The sequence below is a fragment of the Anser brachyrhynchus genome, assembly GCF_964034855.1.
Source record: "Anser brachyrhynchus genome assembly, chromosome: 3".
NCBI classification, from domain to species: domain Eukaryota; kingdom Metazoa; phylum Chordata; class Aves; order Anseriformes; family Anatidae; genus Anser; species Anser brachyrhynchus.
In genome coordinates, this window is record NC_137696.1 from 83718854 (window position 1) to 83738117 (window position 19264).

At 37.3% G+C, this 19264-nt stretch overlaps 1 protein-coding gene across 3 annotated transcripts in view; it reads right to left on the reverse strand.

The window, feature by feature from the left end:
* Positions 1–19264, reverse strand: part of FUT9 (fucosyltransferase 9) — a 120398-nt gene that overhangs the window by 63253 nt on the left and 37881 nt on the right. The gene's annotated exons all lie outside the window — the stretch shown is intronic.

Genomic DNA, 19264 nt, shown 5'->3' on the forward strand with positions numbered 1-19264 from the left:
TTTTGTCTTTTCAAACTGATAAACGTTTGTGTTTCCTGATGTAAAAAGCTAATTAATATTGTAATTTAATGATGCTCAATAAATATTAAGCATTTGTGTTGAAAGACAATGATCCTTATCTGATGAAAGCATGCAAAATTATTCTCTATGTAACATAATGTATATGAGAATAAGAAGTGAGGTCAGAAGGACAGAACAATAGAACTAAAGAATTTCCCTCCATACCAGGATCAGACCCTTTTCACAACTTGGTTAACGTGTGACAGGATAGATTCAAGTCAGGATTATTTATTTTGACATCTTCTAGTTAAATACATAAAACATATCTAAGTAGATAAATGACTGATGAGATTCTTGTAGGCATCACAGAAGAATAGGCTGTTCAGAAGGAATTTAAAGAAAAGGCTAGGAGACCTGCAGCTATTTTTAGACTGATGTATGTAAGACTCATGGGAGAGAAGGAAACAAGAACTTGAAGCTGAAGTACCCAAGGTGAAGAAGCTGAGGCACCCACAGAGTGTGCAGACAGAATTTCCACTAAATTCTGTACCTAAAGAACTAGCTAGTAGAACACTTACGTATAAATTTAATGCTGGAGCAAAACTTGGGACTACCAAAGAGGAACTAGCACTGAAGGAGAAAAAAAAAATTTAATACCAAAAGTGACAAAGGAAGGAAGGAAGGAAGGAAGGAAGGAAGGAAGGAAGGAAGGAAGGAAGGAAGAACACAAAGAGAAAACATGATTTAATTTTCAGTTTTTAGGAAAAAATTAAATCAATAATAGCTTCTGGAAAAGATATAACTACAGTTTGTTTTTAAATGCATTGCTCTCCTAAGTTAAAATTTGTTGCTATATAGATATTGTGTTTCAGGTCTATATGGTGGCTTGGAGTGATGCAGATCATTAAGGTTTTTCAAGGAAATGATTTATAGAATAAAATATAGTCCTTAAAGAACAGGCACAAGTGATTGCATATAGGATAAAGAAGAAATAATGCTAGAAGAAATGTTTGATTTGAGCAATGCTATTCAAAAGTAAAATGTTACAACAACATGTAGAGCTTATAATGCAATAATTCTTGCGTGTACAGGTAGTTTCAGCACTGTTTTTCTGCAAGACTGAAGTCCTTACAACTGCAATATTTAACTTCAACGAATTCTGTTTCTTTTCCTATGTTAATTTACTGGAGAAAAGAAACCTAAAAAGGATCCAAAGAAGGAACTTTACCTAGGGTTGCACTACTTCCTGTAAAAAGAACTAGAAAAGGGATGCATTCACATATTCATTCAGGTCAAGAACCTGAACCTGTGAATGTTTATATCCACCTGGATTCTGCAATCAGCTTTGCCATGGCTGCTAATAGGGATTAAGCTATTCGTGTGTCAAAGAATCCTAGGTGCTGAATCACAAGGCCTGGACCCTTCTGAATTAAGAGATAAAAAGGGTAAGCCTAATGTGTGCACCTGCCTAAAAACTTTGGTTCCAGCAAGTTCTATAAACTGAAACAATATTATTAAAGAACTCAAGAACACATTTGCATTTGTTCAAAAACTCCAAAATCCTATTTCCTTTTTAAATCTGGTTCTGGGCCATAACACGTCACAGGGACTGAGCAATTTACTGAGCACTTAATTATTGAGTGCAAATTTTCTCAAGTGCCTAGCTAATGAGTTTAGCAAAAACAAGCAAAGCAATAACCAGAAAGAGGTTCAACAGAGTTGAAATTAAAGTCAGTGCCTCAGACAATTTGTATGTGGGTAATACCTGTTTAGACTATTTTTGTAATTCCATCTGGAAAAGATATGCTTCTTTTATCACCTTTAAACGGTTTTCCAGTTTTTTTTCTATGTGCCATTGACATGACGCTGTATTTTAAATCTAACCTGATGGATTTTGTGGCTTCAATTAACTCAGTGCATATTGAATAAGGGTCTGATCCTTCATCTTTGATTCACAGCTATATTCCGTATTTGATTCATATCTATATTCTTTGCTTATCTGGGCTATCCATTCATAAGAGTAACAGTCTGTAAAAATGGCCTTTGGAGCTCTTCAAGCACTTTCAGATGAGACATGAATTACTGTTCTATAGCAGATTTCTTCTGTCTCTACTACCGTGTTTTGCCTCTTATTTAACCAGTTCTCTCATTCTTTTTATAAATATATGCTTCCCTTAGTTTGGTCTATTTTTCTATATCTCACAATTAGAAACTGCTTTAAGTCTCAAAACATGAAGCCTCAAGACTTTTGTAAGTAGCAATGGTAATAGTTATAGCATGTCTTGTTCTTTATTCCCTTTTTATTGAATGAGACCTGGTATAATGCAAACATGGTTATCGCATGATTTTTTTCATTATATTACATCTTGTGGAACAACATACAACTGTGCTAAGTTGGTGTAACAGCCTACAACATCAGAACTGTGCTGGTCTATATCCAGTCTGAAATTGCTTTGCATGGGTAAACACATACAGAGAAAAGGTGAGGGGGGAGAGAAGGCAGAATCAGACCTTCTCAGTTTAGACAGGGTTTAATTTTGGATCATAATTGAATCACTGTAACTGGCTTAATGCCTGCTAAAGTCTGTTTCTTGCATAAAACTTAAGAACATACAAAATATGTGTTTCTAACCTCATAAAAATAAGATCCCTTTATAATGTGGATTATTGAAAATTATTTTAGACTTGTTATCAAATAGGCCCACATAACTATTCAAAAAGACTTGTAATTTTCAACCATCATCAGCAGAAAAAGTCTTCAACAGTGAAAGAGGCTGACAAAGAGGAAAGCACATTAGTTGAGCATGCCAAAGGGTAAACAACAGAGAAAGAAACCACTCACCCTTTAAAATTAAATCTTGCTTGGTGTGCTTTAATGTGTTCTATATCTAGGGCTGTCCTTTTCCCTGCTCTTAAAGTTCCTTTCTAGTCCAGAGACAACAGTTATTAGTGTAGCTGCTCTGATTTAATTTACACCATATTTTATTGCATATATTTTTACAACGAAGCTTTTATTCAAATCAGCCATACCAACATATAATTATCAATCATAGCTTTCTCCTGGAATATTACCAGTAAATTCAAATATTCTGGCTGCATGGAAAATAAATATAATTTACAGCACTATTTCTGTAAACTGTGAGATCAATACTTCTGAGGCTGTGGAATACTTTATTTGTATGAATATGATGTGAATTAAGTTACTGCCATGACTGATATGCTAAAAAGCTTTATTATTTCATCCCAGACTCATTGAAATCTTTGGCCTGTTCTGATATGTAACTTGAATTCTCCTCATTTTCCCCCAATTACTAACTGACACAGAAAAGAAAATCAGCCTACAGAATTGCTCCCAGGAGAGTCTAAGGCGAAACTTCATTTGCTTCAGTAGTACAGGGCAAATTCTAGCAGTTTTAAAACAATAATTTTGTTTAACAACATTAATTTCTGCACTGATCTCTTTTATGGTTAAGAAGTATCTTCTGTAATGCGTGTACTGGTAAAAGACATACACAAAACTAGGGAGGTGCACTAGTAAGAGTATTATTTGAATATGAAGATGGAATTGGAGTTTAAATGTGAAGCACTAGTCCATAGTTCTCTATTTCTGGGTACTTTCTAAAGCCTTTAGCCCTGTGTGCATATTAATTCCACGATCTTAGGATAGGAAGGTATCAGAGCTGAAGCTGATGAAGATATGAAAGTTGATAAGGTTCTGTTTCTATGCTACGTGTGCTGTGCTATGCTATGCTTTACTGTCTTATCCTACTCTTGACAAATTGCGTACATTTACAGGACTCTTAAAACCAATATTTTTATCTACAAGAAGACTTCAAAGGGGCAAAGATTTCAGCACAGCCAGAAGGAGGCAGGATCTGGATGGAGAATGAAAAATAAAACGCTGAGATGATAGTACCGTTTGCTTGGTGGAGATGATCTATGGAGAAAAATACAAACAAGTAGGCCCAAACAGAAGGTTTTTAAATCTCATGGAAAATTAAGGAAGGAATGGGGAGAATCTGCTGAAGTGGAAGATGAGAAGTGTTCCTCAAGAAGATGATAGTCAATATTGCCTGGCAACCTAGGGAATGTAAGTTCAGTTCTGAGACAAAAAACAGTCCAGACCTGAGGATGGCTTATGCCCACATGGCTATGCACAAAGCATTTTTTGTCCTGAAATCGGACAGATTTATGGCCAGCTGGGCTGATTCTTTGTGTTTTGCCAGCTCTTGAGCCATGCTTTGACATTTCTTAGCACCAGATCAAATCCAATCAGTGAACATGCTAAAAAATGAACAGTGAAAGGTGGTGTTAGTTCCTTGCTTATTTTACTAGTGCTGATACAGACTTGAATCATAGAATTATAGAATCCTTAAGTTTGCAGAAGACCTCCAAGATCATCTGGTCCAACTATCCCCCTACCACCAATGTCACCCACTAAACCATGTCTCTAAGCACCACATACAACCTTTCCCTAAACACCCCCAGGGAGAGCGACTCCACCACCTCCCTGGGCAACCAGTTCCAATGCCTGACTACTCTTTCTGAGAAGAAATGTCTCCTTATTTCCAACCTGAACCTCCCCTGATGCAACTTGAGACCATTCCTTCTAGTTCTGTCACTAGTTACCTGTGAGAAGAGGCTGATCCCCAGCTCCCACAACTTCCTTTCAGGTAGCTGGAGAGAGTATTAAGGTCTCCCCTGAGCCTCCTCTTCTCCAGACTAAACAACCCCAGTTTCCTCAGCTGCTCCTCATAGGACTTGTGCTTCAGGCCCCTCACCAGCTTTGTAGCCCTTCTCTGGAAATGCTCCAGGGCCTTGATGTCTTTCTTGTAGTGAGGGGCCCCAAACTGAACACAGTACTCGAGGTGTGGCCTCACCAGAGCAGAGTACAGGGGTATGATCACGTCTGTAGTCCTGCTGGCTACACTGTTCCTGATACAAGCCAGGATGCCATTGGCCTTCTTGGCCACCTGGTCACACTACTGGCTCTTGTTTGGTGAGTGTTGACCAGCACCCCCAGATCCTTTTCCTGTGCACAGCTTTTGATCCACTCTACCCCAAGCCTGTAGCACTGCATGGGGTTATTGTGACCAAAGTGCAGGACGCGGCACTTAGCCATGTTGAACCTCATCCCACTGCCCTCTGCCTATTGACCCTTCCTGTCTAGGTCCCTCTGCAGGGCCTTCCTACGCTCTGGCAGATCGACACTTTCCCCCAGCTTGGTGTCATCTGCAAACTTACTGAGGGTGCACTCAATTCCCTCATCCAAATCATCAACAGATATTAAAGAGGATGGGCCCCAACATCAACCCCCAGGGAACACCACTTGTGACTGGTCGCCTGCTGGATTTCACTCCTTTCACCACTACTCTCTGGGCCCAGCCATCCAGCCAGTTTTTAACCCAGCAAAGTGTGTACCTGTCCAAGCCATGGGCTACCAGCTTCTGCAGGAGAATACTGTGGGAGACTGTGTCAAAGGCCTTGCTGAAGTCTAGGTAGAGTATGTCATCAGCCCTTCCCTCATCCACCGGGAGGGTTATCTGGTCATAGAAGATGTGGTTGGTCAGGCAGGACTTGCCTTGACACAGGACTTTGTATCCTCCATTCCATTCTACCTTTCATTTTAAGGTTTATTATTTTTAGAAGTTTGGCAAAATGTAAATTTTTCGCTCTCAATAGAAAAGGGCAAGATATAATCAGCTCAAAACACTTTAGTACAGTCACTTCTGAATGCCTGAGTACAAAGGCACTGGCAGCAAAGCATATAAAACAGGAGAGAAGAAGAGTGATGTTGTTCATTTTGAGCAAAATAAGGTCAGAAAGGCCTCAGCCCATTTTTTTTTGACAGCTGTAATAAAGAAATCTGTGGCAAGTCATCAAACATCTATGTGACTCACCTCTTTCCTTTATTTAGTGGCCTCAGTATGATGTTTTCAATAGCAGAAAATACCCCTAGGTGTTTTTACTCTTCTGATTTTCACTTCTAGTTACTCAGGCACTTGGCTAAACTGATGCTGCCACAACGCTTCCTGTTCTGGATAACTTGTTGGAGCTGGGAATTTTACATGAAACAGCAGTGCAAGCTACAGGCATACCCTTCACGGTATTGGCTGAAATAGCACCATGACCCAGATGATCGCCCTGGAGTGCTGGATGGCATATAATCATGCATATGTTGTTTTCTCCTTTGAGTACCAGTCTCTTTATAACCAAACACTTAGAAATAAAAGCACTATGGTAGCTTAACCTGATGCTACTGCTTATGCATCTGACAGTGAGACAATGTGCTCTCCTTGGTCTTTTAGATACAACATTTAGATGTCTGACCACATCTGAAGCTGATTTTTAAAAATCATATTATAACAATCAAATTATGGACCTTTTTTTTTTTATAGCAAAACTTTTTAAGCCTTTCTAAGTAATCTCATCTGGGATCATGTCTTCTTCAATAATTTTAAGATACCTTTTCTTCCAAGATGAATTTATGCTGATCTTTCATACACATTATCAGATTTCATGAGGTCCAGGTTTTTAATTTCTCTCTTGATACTCTTGATAACAACAGCTATGAATATATCTTTTTCTAAATCACTATTTAAAATGTTATGTAAAGTTACACTTACCAACAAAATTAATAGCAAGGTCTGGATAATTCATCAAGCAATGCATATTTTATTCTTTGAATTTAGTCCTTCAGAATTTGAATTATTTGGGTTCAGAACCTGCCAGGATGAAGACAACATTTATATATAGTTTCTCCATGCCTCCATGTTGTGGAAAGAGAAAGTTCTTAAGATTAAATGAAGGCAGAACAATTCTGCTCAACTTTTCATGGATTTCTGGAAATTCTTTTATGTGAGACCAAGCAGATGATCTACACCTTACTTTGGCAGTGCAATGACATGTCACTCTAGGTAGATAGTAACAACATTCATACAATACCTTGTAATCTTTACAAGAAGAGCTGTCACCTTGTACTGTAGCAAAATGTACTATTAAGCACCATTTAATCCACATATCACTGGCATAATGCCATGGAATAAGATTATAGCATTTTCCTTGCACTTCTAAAAATTATCTGTCTGAGTTGTCAGCTCTTTAAAGACTGACATGATTTTGGTGTGGTGTTACAACTGTACATCATGATAAAAATGCAATTTAAAGTAACTCCCCTGAGTGTAGAGAATCTTTTTATACAGCTGCTTCGGATTTATTTATTTATTTTATTTATTTTGTTTTATTTGTGAAGCATAAAGCATAAGAAGCTATCAGCTCAGTAGGTAGCCAATGTACCTATACTTCTTTTTTTAAACAAAGTTTTTGTCTGAGATTGAGCCAGGAACAGTATTCCCTATCCAGCAACATATTGTCACAGTGGAATACAAAATATATGAGACATTTCCATGTTACATTCTCCCTTCCCCTGAAATTATATACATATAAAAATCTATTTTCCACCAGTATCTTGTCACAGTCCTCTACACTTCAATGGGAGAAACTGATATTCAACATGAAATAAAAATGAAGGTTCTACACAAATAGCATACAGAACTTATTTATATTTTTTTAAAAGCATGCACTTTCATTAAACTCCATGCAATAGACCTGATGGGAAGAATTGTTTTGGAGTAAATGTCTCAAAAAGAGTTCAGTCATTTCTCACCAAAGTACTACATGTAGAACAGCTAAAGAAGACAAGAGGATATATTAGTATTCTAGTGATCTTTTATACCCAGACTGCATGGAAATCACAAAGGCTAATTTACTGCTAAATTAATTAAAATAAAATATAATATACAAAGTCAGACTGTGGAATTTCCAAGGTTTTTCTGTCTCAACCAAACACTAATTCTTGATTTTATTCTTCAAAGAAAATAATACTTCTCTGTGTTCCAAGACATGCAAAAGACTTATGAAAGCAAAGAATAATGAATCTCATAAAGCATTTTAATTCCAAGCTCAAAAAAAACCAAAACCAAAACCAAAACCAAAACCAAAACCAAAACCATTTTTTTTTTGTTTCTTAGAGAGACTACTGATATTATGTAGACTGCAAAGGAAATCATACTGAACTCATGACTGTGAGAAGTGTGGTATGATGTCATTCAATCATCAACCTTTTTTGTTGTTATTGTTGTTGTTTTATTCACCCATCTTTTCCTGAATAAGTGCAAAGTTGTTAATAATGTGTTAGTCCAAAATGCGGGGCAGAGAAAAATAAAGAGAAATAGTACTCAGGGGGAAATGGACAGATCAGAAAACTGGCAAAATAGAGCAGTGATCATAAACTACAGGAAGGAAAATCAGATGTGTTTTTATATATTAAAGTATCAGCCCTATTCAAGTACTTGTTTCTATTTCCATGAAATGAAATGACATCTTAACTGAACCCATTAAATTCTGTGCAGGAGAGTGAAAACGACAAAATACTACACTTGAATTTAAAAGCAGAAAACACAGGATAGATAAATATGGTCACCTTTTGCCTTATCAGTATTGGGAGCCTCCATAGGCTGGTATTGACTGAATAGGCCTATTAGATCCTGTGGTGTCTCCCTTTCCATTTGACCATAAGCAATCATTACCTTTTTCCATGACTGCAGTCCTGTAAAGTGATCATTGATCACTTCATAGATTTTAAGGCCAGAAGAGAACACTGCAGTCATTTAATCTGATCTGTTATGTGACACAGGCAGTAAGATCTCACCCAATAGCTTCTACATGAAGTCCAATAATTCATGGTTGACTACAGAACACCTTTTAGGAAGAAATCAATATTGATTTTAAAATGTTGTATGATGGACAGAAAATCTACTCCTTTCCTTCATAAATTGACCCAATAGTTGTTTTCCCCTCACTGTTGGAACTGTGTCTCATATTTCCATTTTGAATGTGCCCATCTATAAACTGTGGACATTGCTTTTTGTTGTAGTTATAAATAACATGGTATCCATTAGCCCTCTCCTGCTACATACTTATATGAGAGTATTATAGGTCAGTCTCTTTATCTTCCCCCTGATAAACAGATTATTTCCTGAAGTATTTTCCTGTAAGGGAGTCTTTAAGCCTCGTGATTCATTCTTTTGAGCAACAGAGCTAGAAGTTACATTTTCAGCCTACACTTTGTACCTGTGAACAACAGAACTAGAGAACTTTCCTGTATAGAGACAATATAAGTTTTTGGTTCCTGTTGTAATTAGCTGTATATACACAAATAATTTAACCCAGTATCTGTTCTAATGATCTTATGAAGACAGTTGTGTAGTTTGTGAGTGTTTGTCTTAATGCAGAAATGGCACCTGCACACTTGCAAATGGGATAGAATTTACAGCTAGCTAAGTGTAAGGAAAACTAACAATGATAAGCAGAAAGTTACTTAGTCCAAGATTTCCTTAGTCTGAACTATTCAACAGACTGTGGAAACAGAGATTCCCAGGAGGGAAAAGGTTAGAGAGTACCAAAATTATGTAATATTTTCTGTATCATAACACATAGTGCACTGATACTAGAAACATCATTCTGATTGCAGCTTAACTTCACGTGTATGTGACATTGTTAGAAATGGGAAATAAATGTTTTTATTTTTTATACACTTTAAAACATGTTTGACAGTCTTCAGAGGTTAGAATGTGTGAACCTTGTGAAATTAAGCAAGGCCAAATGTAAGGTCCTGTACTTGTATCAGGGCAATCCCAAGCACAGATACAGGCTGAGTAGAGAATGGATAGAGAGCAGCTATGAGGAGAAGGACCTAGGGGTGTCGATTGTTGAAAAACTCTATGAAAGTCAGCAGTGTGCACTTGCGGTCCACAAAGTCAATTGTATCCTGGGCTGCACCAAGATAATTGTGACTGGCAGGTCGAGGGAGGTGATTCTCCTCTACTCAGCTCTTGTGAGATCCCACTTGGAGTACTGCATTCAGTTGTGGGGCCCCCAACACAAGAAGGACAGGGACCTGTTGGAGTGAGTCTAGAGGATGGCCATTAAGATGATCAAAGGGCTGGAGCACCTCTCCAGACAGAGAGTTGTTCAGCCTAGAGAAGAGAAAGCTCCAGGGAGACCTTATAGCAGTCTTCCAGCACTTAAAAGGGGGCTACAGGAAAGCTGGGGAGGGACTCTTTGTCAGGGAGTTGAGTGATAGGACAAAGGGAAATGCTTTTAAACTAAAAGAGGGTAGATTTAGATTAGATATGAGGAAGAAATTCTTTACTCAGAGGGTGATGATGCACTGGCACAGGTTGCCAAGAGAAGTGTGGATGCCCCATCCCTGGATGTTCAAGGCTAGGCTGGACGAGGCTTTGGGTAACCTGGGCTAGTGGGAGGTGTCCCTGCCCATGGCTGGGAGTTTGGAAGTAGATGATCTTCTAGCCCTATCATTCTATGATTCTATGATTTTATGATATTATAAAGTGATAGAAATTAGTGATGATGTTTGAAATGTTCTTAGCAACTCCTTAGATGAATACAGTTTCTAACTTTCTGTCTTAATACACCTCAAATATACTGTAGGAGTCCTATTTCACTAGGGCCATCAGATTCTCTTTGCTGCATTTCAGAATTAGTTCAGGATTTTGAAAAATCTTTCCAAATAATGCTTCCTCTCTCCTTTCAGAACAACCCAATTTCCAGTTTGATTTGCAGTTTCAAAGCTTCTCAAAACCAAATGAGATATGCTGGATTTTCTGAATTATTCTAATGACATAACCTAGTTTCCACAAAAAGCAATGGGAGTTTGATCAGTTGCTCTAATGGGAGCTAAAATGGAAAACTTGAAAAAAAAATTCACCCATAGCTAATTGGCTTTTGTGTACATATTAGCTCTGCCAAGTTGAGTTGTACTGAGGAGCCAGCCTAGAACTGGCAGGATACTTGATGATGCAGTTACCATCCAGTCTGTCAGAAACACTTTGAAAAAATGCTACACTTTCATTACTTGAAACTTCCTTATTTCATTTGCTGTATAAGCAGATGTATTAAAACAGTTGGTGAGGAAGAGTCCTGGGTTTACAAAGAACAATGTGAATAAAAATTTCTAGAACTATAAAAGACCAAGCTTAGGATGTGTTTAATCTCATTTTAGCAGTATAAATGCATATGATCTAAGCAGTAATCTATGTAGAATTCTAGAGTCAAGGTAGGGAGATGGTAAATCACACCTGACTAATCTGATTACCTTCTATAGTAAAGTGGGTGGATCTGTGGACAAGGGGAGAGCAGTGGCTGTAATTAGTGTGGGTTTTAGCAAGACATTTGACTGTGTCTCTGAGCTTTATTGTATGCAGGTTAGGACATGGTCTGTATGAGTGGACAACTATATGGGTGGAAAGCTGACTGGCTGGATAGACTCAGAGGATGCCAGTTAATAAATAGCCCACAGTCTACTCAAAGGCCAGTAACTAGTGAGTACCACAGGGGTCTAAATGGGGACCTGTCCTCTAACATCTTTATTTATGACTTGGAGGAGTCAATGGAGTGCACTCTCAAGTTTGCAGATGACACTGGGGACACCCATCAGTTCACCTGAAAGCAGAGCTGCCATCTAGAAGGTACTAAACAGCATGGAGGAATGGACCAGTACAAACCTTTGAAATTCAACAACATTAAGTTCTGCACCTACAAAGAAGAACCCCTTGTGATTATACAGTCTCAAGACTTGATGGCTTGAAAGCAGCTCTGTGGAAAAGGACACAGATATTGTAGTGATCTTGGTGGACAGCGAGCTGAATGTGAGCCAACAATGTGCCCTAGCAGGAAAGGTCAACAGTTTTTGGGTCTGTATTAACACAGGAACAGAGCCAGGAGGTAAACGAAAGTGATTATCCTTCTCTACCTGAGACAATACCGAGACAAGATGTCCAATTTTGAGGCTCGTCCTTCTCCTCCTCCTACCTTCCTTTCTCCCTAGCCCAGGAAAATTATCAGTAATCTAAAGAAAGCATAGCAGAAGTGACCAAGATGCTCAGGGGGCTGAAGCACTCGCCCTGTGAGGAGAAACTGATGGAGTTCAGCTTGCTCAGCACCTCCTGAAGAAGAAGCAGTTTTGAAGGGACCTAAAAGAAGCCCCCTAGTAGCTACAAGATGGTCGTTGAGAAATGGTGCCAGTCTCTTCACAATGGTGAAGGATGAGATGAGACAATGGGAATAGGCTGAAACAAGGGAGGTTCAGGCTAGATATAGGGAGAAAAGTTTTCCACTGAAGACAGCTAGATTGTGGAACAGGCTGCCTGGGGAGGTTGTGTAGCCTTCATTCTTGGAAGTTTTCAAGGCCCAGCAGGATGAACCCCTGAGAAACAGTAGATTGGACTGGGAATTTTCTGAGACCACCTCCAACCTGAATTAACCTATGATTTAAAATCTTTGTAAGACATAATTGCCCTTACCAAGTGTCTAAACCGCTACGGAAGGAGCCTAGCTTCAGGTAAGATAACTAATTTTTAAGGTGTCATTGTTAAATAGAAATGTCCTCCTATTAGCAGGAAACTTCAAGTCAGCTAATGAACTGAATGGGTGAGATTACTGGTAATAATAAAAAGGCTTTTAAATCACAAGCCAATTCTCCAATCTCACCTGCATAATAGTGACCAAAAGTCTTTTCTATTGGACAAGCCATTATCTGTAAAATCCTGGCATTATATATTTTCCTCATTCACTCTCCACCCCCCCCCCCCCCCATACAAACAGTGCAGCAGCTGTATCAGAACTCCCCAATAGTTTCTGAACTGTATTTATACTTATTATACTTACTTAAATGAGCTATAACTTCCTGTTTATAGATGGGGACATGAGACCCAAAAGGACGTTGCTTTCCTGGTTTCTAGGCTACTTCTCTGTCCACTGCACTACCTTTCATCTTTATCAGATGGTCTTCCTTGAAAATTATCATCCTACATAAAGGTCTAATCATATGAAAAAGTCAAGGACCAAGGTGCTGCTGGTCATGCTTTATTCAAACAATGCTTATTTCTCCCATATCTTATACCCTAACTTCCAAAAAATTAGCTTCACGTTCAGTGATCTTACAGAATTCTCTGGTCTTCATTTGGCTTTTAGCCCCTCACAAATATGAGCTATTAATTTATTAATAGATGAGTAGTTAAATTATAGTGTCTTTTTGGTGTCAAGAAAGAAAAATAATGTGACAGCAAAGCTGAGAATAGTTTCAAGGAATATAGAGAAGGTTGTTGTCTGGAGTACAGATGTGAGAGGATGAGATAAACAAAAGATGAGGTAATAGTCTGAAGGGAAACCTGATGCACAAAGATAAATTATGTGTTCTTAATTCTTAGATGAGTGTTTCCTCTATCTACTAACATGTAGGATAAATAGATGTAAAAGGGAAGCATCCTTGAAGACCACTGTAAAGAGGATAGCAGGAAGTGGCAGGAGTAGAAACCATAGCCTGCCTGCTCTTCTTTATACTCCAGAAAAAATAGGGCAAGCATAGATATCTGGAAATGTCCATAAGCAATATGAAAAATTTTAAAGAAAATGTAGGGACTTCTTATTGATAGGAATATAAGAAAAGGTATATGTTTCTCGAGACTCTTTTCATCATTCTTTCCTCAGCCTTTCCCTTCAGCAATTAGTAAATTAATAAATTTAATTAGTAAATAATTTGTGAACCTTTAATTTACATGATCCTAGTATACATACATTAATAAATTAACACCATTTGAAGAACTCTGTCCTTTCTTGTTTTTAACCTTCCAGTCATGCCATCTGGTCCTGTGCAATGGCTGCTTAAATCATTCATTTTCCTTTTTAAGTTGACCTTGGGTTGACTTCTTCACTTTCCACATAACTGATTAAATTTAGTGGCAATTATTTTCGGGTAGTCTAATGTACTCTCAATCCTTTTTAATGTACTTGCCAGAAATCTAATTTTAAAATAAATTTGCACATGTACAATTTTTGCTATTTGCTTTGCTTATATAATTATACTTGCACCACTGCGCAGGCAGCTTCAGTATGTCCAAAGATGGGTAGAAAGATCTTTCTGTAAATGTATTCACAAAGGTAATTTTGGCATCACCTTTCAAATGTAGAGATAATGATGAATGACGGGCAAACACCCATTCTTTAAAATTAGGCCTGTAGTAATACATGTTCCAACAGATTAATGTCTCGGGTAGTGTAGTTTTAAGACTTCATCTCAGTCATCTATTCTTTGTTGGAAATTTCTTGAATCTTTGCCATATGCTGAGGCAATCCCTGTTCAGTAGGCCAGTAGAATTACCGAATAAAATTCAAAAGGCATGCAGGCATTTTGTCTCAATAACTTGATATTGTATTGTCACTTATACTCAGAAGTTATTATAAATTAATTAAAAGAGCATCTGAAACCCCTAAGGTAATTTTCAAACACAAGGAGAACCTCTCTTGTAGTGATACTGCTGTCCCTGTCAGTCTTTGAAGATATTTTAATCAGACATATTAATTTTACTGCACTAAAATGAAAGGGGGAAATATATGATTATGGTCTGTGCCTACTGTCAGTAATGCATAAATCTTCTGCCATAAGTAGGATACACAGGGTGTAAATCAATGGCACAAAACCAGTATATTATTTCACTGGCACAAAACCAGTATATTATTTCACTTGAAGTATAGCAGCCTAAAACGAAGTAAAAACATTCTGTGTAGGCTGTCAAGTTTAAGAAACCAAGATGCAGAAGGATTTACTTGACACCTTTGGCAATTAATATACATATGTGCTATGATAGTTCGTGGAAGAGGTTGGCAACAGTACTCTCTAAAATAGCAATTTAGCTGAGATGCTCAAGGATTTCAGGGTATTCACTGATGACAAAAGATAGCTATCTGAAAGCTACTTCTTTCTGCACATCTCTTTTCCAGTCTTACTCAATGAGGCTCTTGATGTGTAACATAGTTTATGAGCTGTCATACTGCTGGATGGACTGGAAAATGATTCCCATCCTTCTCAAGTTTTTTCTTGTTTTGGATTTGTGCATGTAAAAAACTTCTTCTGCAGGCTATTTTGCTCCCAGGTGCCCAATATTTTCTGCTTACTGAAGGTACTGTTCTTGGGATAGGTCCTTTACTGCTCATGCTTCCTTCTCTGTATTAGTCATTAGCTATTGTAACAGGGACTTGAGCCTTATTTTCACTTCATTATGTCACAATGGAGCAAAGGCTCTAACCAATTTACAGTGGCTTTTTAAGATGTTACTGTCTCCCTGTATGTATTGACCTACTTATGGCCATGTTATTGCTAAATGGAATGGACAAGAAAAGTGGAAGTGCATTGGCTTCTCAGTTGCCACAGTTCATAGCCTATAATATGAAAGTAAAATCCATTAATTTCAGTTCAGCATGATACGATGTGCCACAGGGTGTCATGGACCAAGAGAATAATATACGTTCACTTTTCCTAACTCTGCTACTTGGGCAGAAAAATCTGGAGCAAAAAATAAGGATGATAATTTCTTAAAATATGTCACCAGGATTCAGGAGACCGCAGTAACTGCTTCCATCTCATGTTTTCCTTCTGAAACTATTCCATTTTACAGGGGGTTGGCCAAAAGATTTTATTTATTTTTAGAAGTGGTTCTTATAGAATGGAGAATGGCAATGGGTCCCTAGAAGCTTGCAAATTAAGCTGGAAGGAAATAAGATATGATTTCATTATAGCTGGACTACAGTTTGGTATGATATATTAGTATATAGTTTTGCAGGAAGTCATGTTTCTTTAAATATCCCTGAAAATTATTATTCTCATTGAAACATGATTCTCCATAATAGGTGTTTTAACCTATAATCCTGGTAAGTAATATAAAGGTAAAGTAGAAAGATGAAAAAAAATCTTAGTTCACTTGTGTGCTTTACAGTTTTATATTCTTATCTTTATAATTCTTAAGAGCAAAAATCACTTGTTACCCATATGAAAATGATAGTAAGTGTGCTATTGAAGAGTCATTACTGACACTGACTTCTGGTTATGATTTTTTTTTCCCTGTTACAATACTGAAACTGTGCAGAAACAATGCAGAGAATAGAGAAAAGTATAATAGAAGGGGAGGAAGGGTGTCACTTTCTGAAAGCTGGTCAGCTAACTCCATCACATTATTGTGTTTGAAGGAAAGCATACATATCTTCCAGGCATGAATACAATGATAACAATTTTGGCCCTACACTTTCGAAACATCATTAAGGTAGTTGTAGAAGGTTCTAAGGTCAAAGTGTGACAGATAATAGCCAGCTCTTTTAGGGCACTTCCTGAGGCTGAATTCCATGCTTATCCAATATTTTAAAAAGTGTCATTTATACCTGACATGCAAAGATTTTAAAATCCCGACTAGTTTTAAAATTAACAATATCATTAAGCTACACAGGACCCAACACTGCCATTGCTTTTCAATCTGAGAGTTTAAAATTCAGCTTGGAAAAAGTGTCCTAAAGAATCAAAATTAAACTAAAGTAAAGCAAATCTAACATATATAGACCTCTTAAACCATCTACAAATATCTTGCTATTGATTTTTTTCTCCTATTTACCTAAAAAACAAAAAAAAGCGTTTGCTAAAATCCTGCCTCATATCTTGCTTTGGAACTCAAAGCAAACATAATACAATTCAGCCCAAAGAAATATACAGATCTGAAGAGTGCTGGTCAGAGTGCTTATCTCAACATTCACTAAAAATCTGCACAAGCAAGTTCTCTAACCAGATTTAAGAACACAGAAGCACTTGCATTTACAGTTTTTTACTAGCCAAACCAACCTGTTAGCTGTGGAATATAAAATGGATTTGTTCTTTACTAAAGAGTAATAGAGGCCCTACAACACGCAACCAATTCTCCATAAAAAAAAATACAAAACAGGAATAAGTTTCTGTTAACTACAACCCATATAACAGTGGTTTAAATTTGGGTCCAGATAGTGAGAATTCCAAGATTCTAATTAACTCTCATTTTGTCTGCCTCAAACTTACAGAAGGTCAATATTTTAAAAACAGTAGCTAGAACAACAAAAAACTACAAACATTTTTGTGATCATGCACAAGAGCATTACTATGTGTCTCTGGCAACCTTGCAGCAAAATTAGCTGAGTAGGTCCAAATTATACTGATAATAAATTTGCTCACTGCATAGCCTGGGGAGAGAGACGGAGAAAATGAACAAATGCAAAAAGAGGAAAAGTGAGAAAGGAGAGACATGGAGGGAGAGTGAATATATATTAGAGACAGGGAAGCTTTTAATAACACTATTCCCTGAGCTTGAGTTTGTTCTTTCCTTTTGTTCATAAGGGGTTATAAACTATGAACTCGCAGAGAAGAACCACTATATTTTTTCAAGGATTTTTTATAACTTTTATTATCATTTGCACAATCCAATAGATATGTAGGACACTATACAAAAAAAATTGATATCAGATTCTATCTTAAGTATATATGGAATTACAGACGGAAATACAGAAAAAAAATAAGTTTAGCACAGCATATCTAAGCCCACTTTTAATGTCTTCCATGGAGTGGCATTGTTTTCAGTGCAAGCTGATGACATTCACACATTAAGAATCACTTACCAGTAGGAAGTCACATAGTTGTAGTCAGTTAGCAATCTCTATCATAGAATCGTGAAATATCTGAGTTGGATATTATATTAACTCTTGCATTGGTATATAAGAAATCATAAGTCTGTGTCCAGATAAGTGGCAATGTAGAACATGTAAATCCTAACAACACGTTACTGCTTTGGATGCTTCCTAGTAGCTTTGGAAGCAGCACCTAAGCAAGCATCATCATATAACTCACAAACCATTTAGAGGGATATAAACCTACTGACAATATTTAATTTGAAGAGAGGAGACTTAAAATGGCTCAATTTCAAATTCAGCTAATTATATCATGTGCAAATCAGACAGATGAGAAAATTATCTATCACTTTACTTTTAAAAAGCTTAAATATTTTTTCACTGTTTACTCACAACACTGGAAGAAGGTGGCATTTCCAGGCTAAGACAATTCAAGTATAGTCCATTCTTTTGGGCAAGATGCTCCCATTATCAGTTAGAGAAATTAATTTTTAAGAGGTAGTTTAACAGTTAATTACTCTTAATTACTCAAAGGAACTGATAGTATAAGATTATGTTGGTAGAACACCAGTCCTGCTAAAGAAAAGTTACTTTCAAAGCTTAATTGAATACCAATTACAATAAATTTCTGTCCTTGACTGAAACAAAATGTGCTGAACGTTCCCAGTACTCAGACAAAAGCATACTGATTCAATACTTTTTCCATAGGTCTTGAAATTCCTTCATCACTTGACTCTCCTAGTAGTTCTGCTCTACTGTGACATGCTGGGAAAGCTACAATAGTGAATCATATTAGCTATTTTTTTTAAGCAGTATTTTGGAATGCAGTCTGGGTTTACAGTCTTAAATAAGCAAGCATTGGGTCATTTCAAAAACACATTCCATTGCTCTGTTACTTTTGTCCAATTTAGAATGAGATAGAAAATCTGTGGATTGAAAAAAAAAAAGATCAAGTTATGCCCTTTCGTTCTTAAAATGTACTTTTTGGCAGTGAAAGAATCCAACTGAAAAAAGACTTTCTTTTAATCTGGGGGCCAATTTAAGTGTCTGCACTTAAACTTAGTGCGTAGGTTAATGTCCCTCCAATTGGATCTCAATTACATACACTCCAGTTCTTGCATTTAGATCATTGTACTCCTTAACAAATCAATAAATAATTCAGCTCCCTGGAGAATAAACTATTAAAGCAAAATCCAGTGGACTTTAAGAGAGGGGTGTTTGAACTTTCTGAATTATATTGGAAGTCTTTCAATAGTTATTGTGTAAAGCTGGTACAAAATCATGCTGGTAATGAGACTGTCTTGCAGCTACAGTGACATCACTCAATCATTTTGCCATTACAAGACATTTTCTTATCATTTACTTTTACTCAACAGTTTATTTTGGTTAACGCAAATGAAATGGTATTGCTCACAATTTTCCTCAGCTTTAGTGAATGCTCTTTTACTTTGCACCAGCCAATTATCTTTATTTATTCATGACGCCTCCCCAAGCAAGCTGGGTGTCATGGAGGCTCCTTTTGAGGGCTGTGATACCATTAGCAGGCCTGACTGTCCTTATCCAGCCCTCTTTGGGCTACCTCCACTCTGCTCATGACCCACAACCTTATTTTAATCCCAATAATGTTGCAGCAGTACCAGTCTCCAGCCTTGTCCCTGAACAGTTGTTTGGATTTCCTGGCTTGACCTTGGACCTTGATTTGGCTGAGGCT